At 35.9% G+C, this 13057-nt stretch overlaps 1 long non-coding RNA gene across 1 annotated transcript in view; it reads right to left on the bottom strand.

The window, feature by feature from the left end:
• LOC138110447 (uncharacterized) overlaps positions 1-13057 on the bottom strand; it is a 283040-nt gene that overhangs the window by 176180 nt on the left and 93803 nt on the right. The window contains exon 3 of the long non-coding RNA XR_011150931.1: positions 12545-12622. This is a non-coding gene — a long non-coding RNA (uncharacterized lncRNA). The remainder of the gene's footprint in view (positions 1-12544; positions 12623-13057) is intronic.

The following is a 13057-nucleotide window of genomic DNA, read 5'->3' on the forward strand; positions in this document are numbered from 1 at the left end:
CTGTCATTTGTAACAATGGTAGGGTAAAGACTTATTGGAAGGAAGTATAATGTTTATGTAAAAGCATTAACTTCAAGTTGGATATCAAATAATTTTCCATTTATCTGCAGTGGGGCTAGAGAACGCTCTTGAAAACAGAATACAAAATTAATCTTACTGGGACAGTAACTGTGACACTATTGAGTGTGATGAACTGAGCTGCAGTTTTCACAGAATCACAAAATATTCTGAGTTGGAAGGGTAGCACAAGGATCAGTGAGTCCAGCTCTTAAGCAAATAGCCCATACTGGGATGGAACCTTTTTCTTGAAAGAGATTAAGCAAAACCAGATTAGCTCTCAGTTAGCTTCACTCAGTTAGCTTCACACAGTTTGTGTCTAGTGAGGTCAGACACAATGAATTTGCGAAGTCCAGGGGTCAAGATGAGAGACAGGTGGTGGCAACACCACCACACACAGAGACTGTGAGTGATGTGGTAAATCAAACCCTGGGGAGCCCCAGCCTTTAGGAGAGCACAGAATGGCCAAACCAACAAGCAAACCCAAAATCACCGCTGGAAAGTTTAGGTCCTATCAGCATTTCCCCTTACCCATGTTTTTCCTCAAGATTTTTATTTTTTTACTGGGGTTTTTGGTATAATGTCATATAAAAGTAACACTTTTAAAAATGGTAGAATAACACAGCCTAAATGTTCCTCTGTTTGGAACCTGCTGCTCTGCAGTAACTGAAGGTGCACAAAACATCCCAGAATCAGTTTGTGTGCCTAGAAACAAAATGTATAAAAATCTCTCTCAGTCACTCTCACATGAAAACATCCAAGGATGTAACTCAGAAACATGACAGTCATGATTCAGCAAACTCCAGTTTGTGACACAGCAATTTGGGACAGTCACAGCTCTGGAAATAACAAGATTTTAAGTTACACTCAGACCATTAAGATCTGTCCTGGGCTAAGCAGTCATGAAAGGAAATAAATGGTCACTAACAATCAATTGCTATTGCAGAGATACTAAAGACCTCTAAAATATTTAGATTCTCCCTTACTTCCTCTGCACTGCACAGCTCATTGCTTTTGTCATTGTGTGCTATGCAGCAGTAGGGAACATGAACAAATGGCTCCCACATAATGAAATCAGTTGTTTAAACTAAAGCAAATAACTACTTTAAATAAAATTAATGGGATAGATTGTTTGATTGATTTATTGAGGAAATGATGAGATATTAACTGCTTATAGTATAAAGACATTTTAACACAGTTGATAAGATTGCCAATTAAAAATACATCTGCAAAACAAAAGAGAGGGAATAAGAACAGAGTGGCTCCTGAAAAATGAAATTTATCAAGCAAAATTGAAATCGATTAACAATTAGTAATACTCTAGAACTTAATAAACTTGTGCTTAGGATGATGGAAATAGTCAACACAGTTTCCATGAACTTAAATTCCAGCCTTGGGCAGACACCCTAAAGTGAGTAAGGTTTCACAAGTCACCTAATCTTATCATATCTAAAACTACATCTGTACCCTTCCATCAAATACTCAGTAGACTGTGAAACAGTTAAGAAAGTAATGTGAGGATTTATAATAAACGGCTCAAGCCAGGTTAGATTTAAATACTTCTGATATGCAAGAATGAAAATCTCAATTTAATTTCATTAGTTAATGAAGTCCTAAAATATACCTTTAGAGCCTTCTAAGCTATCAACCTTTAAACCTAAATAAAAGAGCTAAAGTTCTTTTTAATCATAAAGTTTTAGTTCATCCTCTGTCATTATTTACAAGTGTCTATTTTAAAATGGTTCAAGTTTAACAAAGTCATCCAGTTTGATATCAAATGAAATAAGGCATTTAGATTCATTAATATCAGTAATAGTTGTAAAATTTTTTTCAGCGTGTTTTTTTCCTAGTTCATTCCAAACCTTTTCACATAATAATATTCCTGCCTCTCATCTTTATTCCCTTCTACATGCATATGAAAGTCATATCTTTTGATAATTCATTTCCTTTGAATGCTACTGCCATTAAATGCATAATAAAGTCAATAATAAACAAACTCTTAACTGCAGGCACTTTGCATCTTTGCAGTTTTTCTAACACAGTATGGATTCCAGTAAATATTTCTTTTATGTTTTTCACATTTTTGGATGAAGTCTAAAGGGAACTCAGTCTTGGTGACACAACTGAGGAAATACAACCATAGTAAAGATTTATGTTGTCATATAAAATTGCCTTCTTGATTTACAGAACATCACTGTGTCTTCTCCGCAGCAGCTTAAGGACTTTTTTCTTACAGTCAAAGAGTAGATTGAGTAGGGTGAAACAACAAAACAGAAATTTATGCTTTAAGTACTTCATCGTATGAGTTTTTGCAAAAAAAATGGACAGAGTAGGCAGATGTGGAAAGAGCACAGTAAGTTATTACTGAATCATAGGATCATTTAGGTTGAAAAACCCTCTAAGATCATCAAGTCCAACTGTTAAGCCAGCACTGCCATGTTCACCAACTAACCTTGTCCCCAAGTGCCACTTCTACACTTCTTTTGAACACTTACAAGGACGGTGATGCCACCATTTCCCTGGGCAGCTGTTTCCATGCCTGACAACCCTTGCAGCGAGGAAATTTTTTTCTAATATCCAACCTAAAATTATGCAGCTATTTGTATTCAAAATTATGGGAATTGAACATCCTTTCTTAAAATGTTGGCTAATATCAGATGCCTGACAAATCTCTCACCAGGGGTATACTCAGTGTTGTTATCTGTAGTGACTTACATGAGCTTACCTGAAATAAAATAGCACTGTTATTAACCAGGTCTACTCATATTTACTAACCTGTCACTTTCAGTTTGTAGTTGAGGAAGTAAATAGGAAAGAGGGATGACTCAGTTCTAGAGAGCTGGGAATCAAGATACACAAGTCTATTTTCAATTGGTTCCAAAGTTTTTAATAACATCCTCCTAGAGGAAACGGCTTTTTTACAGCCCAGGTCTAATACTGTCACCAGTGGGCACAGGCTCTGCTCAGCTCTAGTCCCAGCACAACTCTGGGATGATAAATGTGGTGTCTATCCTTCTGGTGCCTGGCTGCCATGAGATTAAAGGACTACTCCTACTATAGCAAGATGTTTACACCCTCTGACAGCTTCCCTTTTAGTTGCTGAATTTTCAGAATAATTGCACATATAAACCAAGCACTTTGCTTATTTATATGCTCATATTTAATGACATAGTCTTGCAGTAACTTCTGAAATTATGATGAATGATGTTTTAAATTACTATTCTTGCCTATTTCCATTCTATATGTACTAGATAGAATCAGCCAAAGTAATATTATTTCATATATATTCAGAAATAATGTCTTTTCAAAAAATGCAAGCTGAAGAAAATGCTCATATATAAACTATTCCAAAAGCCTTCTTAATTAAATTTTTAACTGCAAATGATATAATATTCAAGTTATCACAAGAAGGTAAATTATATTTATTTTGTCCTATGTCAAAATGTTTGGGATTGCAACTGTAGTATTTGAAAGAGTTTACAAATTTTATGTGGATTTCTGAGCATTTTCAGCTCCTCTGTAGGGTTTGGGATTTTGTTTTTCTCTACTACCTTTTCTAGCACTCTACAATTCAGCTTTGATGCAGACCATCCAACCTGAGGGGGAAGAGTCATTCCTCTGCATGAGCTGCCCAAATCCATGACTGCTTTGCTTAGGCAACCAGCTTGGATGCCATAAGGGCTGCCCATAATATTTTGATGCAAAGACTATAAAAAAATTCATTGATCAGCTACTAATTGATATTTTCAGTTACTACATAACTGTCTGAAACAAATTTAAGATATATTGAGGCAAGTATCACTTTATTCTTTTTTAAATATTCATTTTTGGGGTTGAGGGAAGGTTATAGGAAAAATTTTAATACAGGAAAAAGTATGTCAATTATTGATCTAAACTAAATGCCAAATAATCCATAAATGCTAATTTAAGCCTACTTTCACTTCTATGCAGAATGCAGTGCAATGACTAAGTAACAGACTGTCCTCCACAGAGCAATACACTCTATCACAAATCTTGAGCTGTATTTCCTCCCTTATTTTTTTTCCAAAATATGATTCCAAAAAGATATTATTAAGTTATAACACCTTGGTCCTTTTCAAGCTCCAGGCACTTAATATGCTGAATTTTAGATTGCTTTTTTATATTCTGCCTGTTCCTGCCTTCCTTACTGTATGTTAAGGTATTAAAACTGTCTGCTCCAATTTCCCCTCTGCTTGGGAAGATATGACAGAGAGATGAAAAAGACTACCTTTCGTCTTGAAAAGCTAAACATACCATAAAAAAAGAAACAGTGGAAACTAATAGTGCCTTACCGAGGCAGTTTACATCATGCAGCTACTGAAAATACACTAAAATAGAAGTGTGTGATATAGCACAAGTCCTATCAGGTTTCTTCTAGAAAAACTACAACTGCTATTCCTCATATTTTGAGCTTTTTTTTAGAATGCCCTTGTATAAATGAAATTCCATTAAATAAGTCTCATTATTACAATTTAAAAAGAAACCACTGAAAGGTAATTCAGTACAGTGAGAGAACCAATTTTTAAATTTCATTTTACTTAAATAAAAGTGGTTAATCTTGGGGGGGATGGGGGTGGAGGGGGAGACAGTTTCAAAATACCTATTAATGACTAAAATTTAGACCGAGTCAATTTCCATTCTCATAGATTTCAGTGCTTAAAATTGAATCCTGGCAATACTTTTACGTGCAACACTTGTTGTCTTGGAAAAATAAGAATCATGTTTGGATCTCTATGATTGAAGTACTAGAGGGTATATCTCTATTTGTAGGTGGAATTTGAAGTTGCAGTATGTAATCCTACAGACTGTTGCACCACAGATAACAGAATTTGTGGGGGAAAAAAAAAGAAAACCATTTTAGCATAGATTTTTTGGGGTTGAAAGAGACCTTGAAGATCAATTCACACACACAAAGAAGACTACTTTCTTGACAGTTTGGGACAAATGACATTTGCCACCACAGACCAGGAATAACACTACTGCATGTCTTCAGGCCTTCTGCATAACCAGAAATTGCTAATAGGAAGCCATGAAAGCCAACCTCTGAGCTATCAGTTTGTACATAGCCAAAAGGCTGATTTTGTTTACTCTCATACCACTTCAGAAGAAACCTTGAGCCATTAGTAACACCAAAGGTAAATGAAATTATTTCAGATCAGGAAAAAAAAGAAGCACTTGATAAGGCTCACTACACTAAATGAATTGGCATACCAGCCTATATTAGCTGGAACAGGTTCCACAAGGAAAGAGCCCAAAGCCCAGATAACACAGGGCTGTTCCATTGGATTGGCATCACAGAGTCAGACCTTGTGTCACTAAATGCAGCATTAGTCCAACGCCACACACTGAGATATACTGAGCTGCATTACCAAACAACTGCACCACAGAGAAGGAACACACCGAGTTCCTCTTCAAGCTTAAAAAGTAGTTTAATAGTTTTTCCTCAGAGCTTTTGTCAATAATGGTTAACTGAGGCTATCCCCCCTCAACTGCTCAGCAAAGCCTTGGCAAGGCTCAATGGCAGCAGGTGCCTTGAGGCTGGGGGAGTCTCCTGCCATTTCTGGAGAGCTGGCGACAGCAGCACAGCTGATTTTATGTCAGATATTTGCATTCGTTTTATGCTAACAGCTTACTTTTAATGTTATGGAAATCAAACATTGCAAGACAGAATAATCAAGCCACATCTTCCTAAGATACTCAGTTAATTACCCTTTTCCACAGAGGTGAAAACAGTGGTGCCTCAGATGCCTCTGTAAAGCAAGAGAACATAAGCAATAATTTGAAACAAGTGACTATTTCAAATATACTTCTTTTACATGTTGACTGGTGGGAAATTTACTATATAATTGGTGGGGTGTTCTTTTCAGACTGAGAAGATTATTACTTAGTGAAACAGTTCTCCTATATTGATAATAAAGGGGGGAAAAATTTCACTTAGGAAATTTGGAACATTTTCCAACAAGCTCATTTTGACCCCCCGTCAGTGATGATGGCAACATGTTCCAGCATTTTCTCTCACATAACACAGAACAATCAAGGTAAGTTATTTTCCTGCACTGCAAAAGCAAAATAGAAGAAGTCATCTCCTGGTTTGCATTCCACAAGCTGCTTATCTGGAAGACCTGATAGGGAGAATTTCCTTTTAATTAGCAAATGAGAAATGCTAATATGAAAATGCTGACATAGGATAAAAATCTACCCTTCCTGTGCTGTACAATGATATAGATATATATATATATTCAGTCTACTTTGAGAGTCAGCTTAAAAGGCAAATGACTCTAAATTGAAGACTAATATGGTCTCCATGTCATATAAAGGACAATATGTAGCAGAAGGAGGAGCAGAAATGAGTACAGTAATCAAGGTGATTACATATACAACTGTTTTGCATTCAACCTTTTTTTCCTGCCTTATAATGCACTTACCCATGTTGTCTTCCTGTGCTACACCCCACTTCAGAAAAAAATTACAAAAACAGTAAGAAGAATAATCAAGAAATTTAACTTGCAGATTCTTGCAGAATTTAACTCTTGCCATACAGAGAGAGAAACTGTTTAAATCCATACACTGATAAAATAGAACTTCATTCATTGTTCAGACAGTGGGTTTTTGAAGCAGCAGAGAAATTAGATATCAGTATATTTCACTAATTAAGGTACAATAAAAAACCACAGTTCATACCACTGGACATCCAGTAGATGGTTTGTTGCTTGGTTGTTACTTGTGGTGACTTGAAGGAATTATTCTTGATTGAAACCTTTATATACAGGCTATCTAAAATATTCTCCACCAATAAACCCAACTTGTCTGCTTACAATCCCACTAACTTCTGCATGGAGACGGAATACTTTGCTGTGACTACTCTTGCAGAGAACTGTAATAACAGATTTCCCCAACTATTTGGATCAATACCACAAACTTTGGTCTGAATTTCCAGTGGGAACACACCTACCTCTCCAGATACGTAGTGAATTAAATGCCCCATGAAATAAGACCCAAGTTGTAGCCAAATATCAACAGAAGTCAAACAAATTTATCTGCGTCTTGTTCACTGGATTCTATTGAAATATCCCAAATCAAGGCAGTTACAATAAGCAGAACTGCATTATTTTGTTATTTTAGTACTTTGAAAATGTAAATAGAGTAATAGGAATTGAACACAAGCTCTACTTTCATAATGTTCTTTGAAACCCACTTATTAAAGAGTAAATTTTCACGTAGCAAAATCCATCAAATAGATTGTCTAAACATCAACAATTCATTACCTCCTATATCCTGCTCTTTAAGGATTTTACATTCATCCTCTGCTGAGCACTCAACAGACATAATAGAATATACATGGTAAAACACATATACAGTAAAAGGGAAAAATTCAAATATCTTAGTGTTTGGCAAAAGAAATTTGGTGAAATCTGTAAGGAATGGCATATGGAAACAACTGAACTGTCATGATCATGACCATATGTTAAAAATGTACAACATGTGGAGAGATGAAAAGAGAAAATAAAAACCAATGCTTGAACTTATCTCTCCTGATTCTGAGGAGTGGCACATTATCACTAGCAAAGTAGTCATGGATTTACAACAGCAAACCAAAAAACCTTCTGATATCAATGAGAAAATAATGGACCAAAGACAAATTGAATTACTATTCCTGTTCTTATATAGTTTGACTATTCCTTTTTAATATCACCTAATGACTTTCTGATGTCTAGGACATGGCATTCCATATTTTGTAGGGAATGCCTGAATTTAGGTGAGCATGTTATGCATAAAATGTTCTAAGACAACTATGGAAACACATTTGCATTGCCTTAACTTCTTTTGGAAATAAAAGCTCTCCACAGTGTTCTCTGCTAGAGAAACTCCAATGGAAGAGTTTCAGAAAACCTTAAGAAACGTCCATTCTTAAACACATTTTGAAAGACCCCAACTGATGGTCATAGGAACTTTCTTGGCAATGGATCTGGTTATAGAGATCTTATTACCAGGAAAAGCAGATACAGAAATGATGGCTAATAGTGATTTCATCAACACATCTTGAAAGGTCTTTTCATCTTACACTAATAGATAGCATCTCTCAGCAGAAATAAAGGCAAGAATCTAACTCTTACAAGCAACAGAATTTCCGTGTGAATCATAAAGTTCGAAATCTGTGAAGTGATTAAAAAAAAAAGTTTGCTGTGTCGCAGTGGTGCGTGTGTCACATGAGCACTGGTTCAAGTAAGCAGAAGAAGGAACAGTAGCACTGGAAAGAGAGAGAATGTGATGCCAAGAATACAACTGCTATTTTTGCGGTGTATTTTCAGTGTCTCTCTCAGCTAGTCTTTTGCCATCCCGCAAAGCAGACGCACTCTCCAGATGGATCATGCAGCTGTGCATATTTGGCTCAAAGGTGTGTCAGCTCCTATTTGTTCACAAGTCAGCCAGCAGGCTCTTGTCACAGGAGCACAGGGAAGGATCAATACAGACGGATGCTAAAAAGAGCAAGTCAGTCTGGGTGGGCCATGGTGCCCATACACAGCCCAGTGTGACTACAGGAATTACAGTCCAGGCACACCACCCTTTCTCAGGTTTACCCTCTTACCCGGGTACTGCAAGGGCAGAATAATAACCAAAAAAGAATAATCAAGAATAACCCAAATGGAGACTACTGTTTCAGGATGTGGGAAACGGTATTTGATCATTTCTATAGCACCAAATACCAGTAAATGAATATATTTCCTTCTTTCAGTATGTACCATAGTCAACATAATTTTTTTTGTGTGACCTTACAGAGGCAGGAGGCAGGGATTCTCAGTCCCCTCAGCCCATTCCAGTAGCTCATTCACATTGCAGTTCTCCAAAACTATGAAATTTAAGACAATCTTAAGGTTACCTTTCATTATCTATGGTAGCTACTAGCATTCTTTTGAAATTGTGCTGCTCCACAGATTTTCTTGCCCCCATATGAATAAAGGTGACAGCTCTTATCATCTCTCTTGCAATTCTAATTTATTGTAAATCTCAGTCCTGGGGTGACCAACTGAAAATAACATATTGGATGGTGATTTCATGACTTCAAGATTTTGCGGAAAATTTGAAAATGGAAATCTGCATTTATCCAAAACATCGATGGATATTCAAGTATTCAGAATGTTTTTTCACAACAGTTCTGATTCAAAGGCCATCTCATAGCTTTTAAGACTAAACTCGCTACTTTTGAATTCTTACAGCACAAAATTTTTTATCTACATATAAATAAATATGAAGCCCTGTTGAGCTTTTGACGGAGTACCCTTCCTTCTCGGACCAGGGTAAAAGAGCAGAGGAGGCTGCTGTTCTGCTAAGTTCTTTATTTTATAGTCTCATAGCTTTCTTGAAGGCAGAGTCCGAAGGGGGTTACATGATAAAGCCAAGCAGCAGCAGCAACAGCAGGCAAAAACAACTTCTTCTATATGCTCTATATACTCCATATATTTTTTCTCACAGAAGTGTGGACTATATTTGTTAATTGACCAATAAGATTAACACACGATTCTAGTTTTTCTTTTCTTAACCTATCCTGGTCTAATTCTAACAGTTGTAAGCCTTACACAAGTGTTACAGAGGTATTACACAGATTTGTATATACAGTTTCTATCAGTTCTTATTGTTTATGTGAACACTCTATCTAAAAAATGTGAACAGTATAATTCTATCTATATTTTGTCTAAAGTAAAGAATTCTGTGAAAAGGTAACACTGCTGCAGCAAGAACTGTGTTTAAGGTCTCTGCTACAGCTTTTTAATTTTTAAGGCACTTAGCGTATATTTCTACTGAAAGTTAAAAATCTATATTTCTATTTCATTTTGGTGTGGCTTCATGTATCTCAGCTTGTCCAAAGGTTTTAATTCAATCCCTGTGCTTTGGCTTCCCTCTGGGCCTGAGTCCAGAGGACCTTTCACTCCAACAAACTCCATGTGAGAAAAACATGGTCTGGATGTAGTTGTTTGGCCTAGGACTACTTTAGTAGCTAATATTATAAAGCAATAATTATTTTACAAAGGGGATGTATAGATATCAGAGCCAGCACTTTACCAGATGTACATATGATAACCTGATAGGGAATATTGCTGGTGTGCCACATCCCCCACACCCATTCACTTCTCATCTACCCTTTCTCAGTATATTTGTTGATACACATGTTGCATCTAGACTTCTCATTTGTTCTTCAAAACATAATTGCAAAGCTTAGGAAAAGAAATAAAAAATAATAGCAAAGCTCAAAATGAAGCAATTCAATGCCTAGCAACCTGTGCGAGACTGAAAGAAGAAAATCACAAATTATCTGCAAGAGGCAGTTGGAACAAGGGCTTGGGGTAAACAGACACACAAACAACATGTCAGCCATGATAAAGAGTGTAAATTTGAACAGATGTCACTTCCAGAGCAGCAGCAGGCAGATTAAACTGAATTGGCTTTGGATGAAATCCAAGGAAGAGCGAGAAAATATGATGCTTTTGCCCTGAGCACTTACAGAAATCTAGTCTCCAGAACCTCTTTTCTTTAGTAATCATAATTGAACCGGGCTAAAAATAGGAAGAATCTCTAAGAAAGGCAGTTTAAAATAAACTCATTCATTGCACATACATATTGTTCTGTAAATGTTTCATTCTCAGGTAAAAAGAACAAAAATCCCTGTCTGCTATGAAAGAAAGTGCTAAATGAAGAGACTTCAAGTTATGATAGTTTACAGTAGCAGAAATTTCACCAACATGCTACTTGTGCTTAATGAATCTAGGCCAATACTCTGAAATAAAATATAATGTTGCAATCTTCAAGTTAAATCATAGTCATTATAAATTTTTGCTGTATTCATTGTTTCTTGAATAATTCTGGTTACCAGTGCTTTGTGCATGTATGTTTTAAATCACTGCTCATTCTTACTTGCATATTTCAGTTTATCATATATGATGTACACCAGCAGAAACAGAGAATATGAGCTCTGAACACCTGAGTCAAGGAATAACAGAAATATCTATTTGGATTTCTCCTAAAAACGTTCTAAACAAACTTCATCTTCTAATAATGGTCATTTACATCATTGTTACACTTTCCAAAGCCCTAAAGATGGACCAGTTACATTTCTGTCTGTAGCACATATGTTTGTCTATTGAGTTTTGTTTTGCTTTCAGTGCTGTTTTCCCAGGATTGCAATGTCTTGACTTTGAATGCTAAACAATGAAACAAAACTTTATTCCAGTGGTCACAATTTTAATAAGGACATCCCTAGAAGAGTCCTCACTTATTCCATTTATAAGTGTACAATTATCCTATGAATTTCAAATCATAACACCAGTTGAAATAAATGCCAGCAAGTGTCACCCCTCCATGTTTCCACACTCTAGAATTGAGAAAATTATATCTAATCCACATAAATTAATAATTCATCATAATCAACAGCATTATTATCTTTCACAAAAAGGAAAAACAACATTTTGAGAAGTGGCAAAATAAAGAAATATATTGCAGAGGTAGATTATTAAACCACCTGAATTTTCAATTATTATTACTGAAATGGACTCCAGCATATGACCTTCAGATCCTTGAAAAGACCTGCTTTCAGTATGGCCCACAGAACAGCACAATTATTTTCATGAAAGCAAAATGAATGACAAGTCATTACTTCTCAAATTAATTAATATCAGCTCTCCTAGTTAATACTAATCTCCATGTGGAAGAGATAAAAATCACACACTTTGTTTAATATTCACAACAGATGCCATCTCCTCACATTTGAATAGAGTTTTCATATTTGTAAGTCAGTATTTCAAGCTGAAACATTGCAGGTTTTTTAAGTCAATAATACAAGCCTACGAAATTAAAATGCACTACTTGTGTGAAACACAATAAAATCATTGTTTGTTTATCTTTAAGGTGATAATAAAAAAGATTAATGATACTGCTGTATAATGAAACAATCTGCCACAAGGCAAGTTGCAGAATATAGAGTGAAGCTCTAGCAAAAATACTAAGGAAAGCTTCAGTTTTCTCCCAAACACATTAAAAAGTCCCTTTTATTACCAGGTGACATTTTTACGTCTAAAAGACAGTTGATTTTCATGTGGTTCTTAAAGGTCAAACAGTTAATCTACCTCTGTAAGGAGAGTGTATTCCTCTGAAGAGATTTCTAGAGGACATCAAATCAATAAGAGTAATCAGACTCAAAAAGAATAAAACCTTTCCCCGTTCTCAAGGCAAAAGCTTATACCAATCCTAAAGAAATTAGATCCAGCTCATGAAAAAATCAGTCATCATGCAGCAGTAAAAAGTAGCAATCTTTAGAGTAGAACAGAGATGTAAAAGGTTTTTTTAGCAATAATTCTGAAAAAAAACCCCTATTCTGAGTGGAATCTGGAAAAGTATTGGTTTCATCATATGTGTTCCCTTTGCTTTTGCATTTGTAAGTGGTAAAAACAATAAGAGAGTGAAAAGTTGAACCTACCACAGTCTGATATACTGGAATGTTTAACAGTGTGTTCTTCAGCTCTCTCTGACGTGACACAAACACCCTGTGTTTCTGCTGCAGGCAAGAGAGAAAAAAAGGGAACCCCAATGAGAAAAGGACAGATCAAGCTGTGCACTCCAGCTTTGCTCAGTTTACTCAGCATAATAAGCCCATTTTTTATCTTCCTGAGGAAACTGCCATTTGCCTGCAAACAATGGCTGGAGAAATTCATTGGAGGTGTCTCAAATGAAAGTAAAATACTGAATTCTGGAAATTGTAATTTCAAAAAAATTTCTGGGTTTGAAAGTCAGGAAAGCTACTTGTGAACATGCTATTTTAGAAAGGGATTCAAAAGAATTGGTGTTCTGTTCCTGACTCGGTACAACCTTGTGCAAGATTTTTGGTGTCAGTTTCCCATTTAGAATATGATAGGAATAATACCCTTTTTTAGTCTTTTCCATTGACCAGGAACTCTTCAAAATAGTGACTGTGTGAAGATAGGAATTGTGT

The sequence above is a fragment of the Aphelocoma coerulescens genome, chromosome 4A (assembly GCF_041296385.1).
Source record: "Aphelocoma coerulescens isolate FSJ_1873_10779 chromosome 4A, UR_Acoe_1.0, whole genome shotgun sequence".
NCBI lineage: Eukaryota > Metazoa > Chordata > Aves > Passeriformes > Corvidae > Aphelocoma > Aphelocoma coerulescens.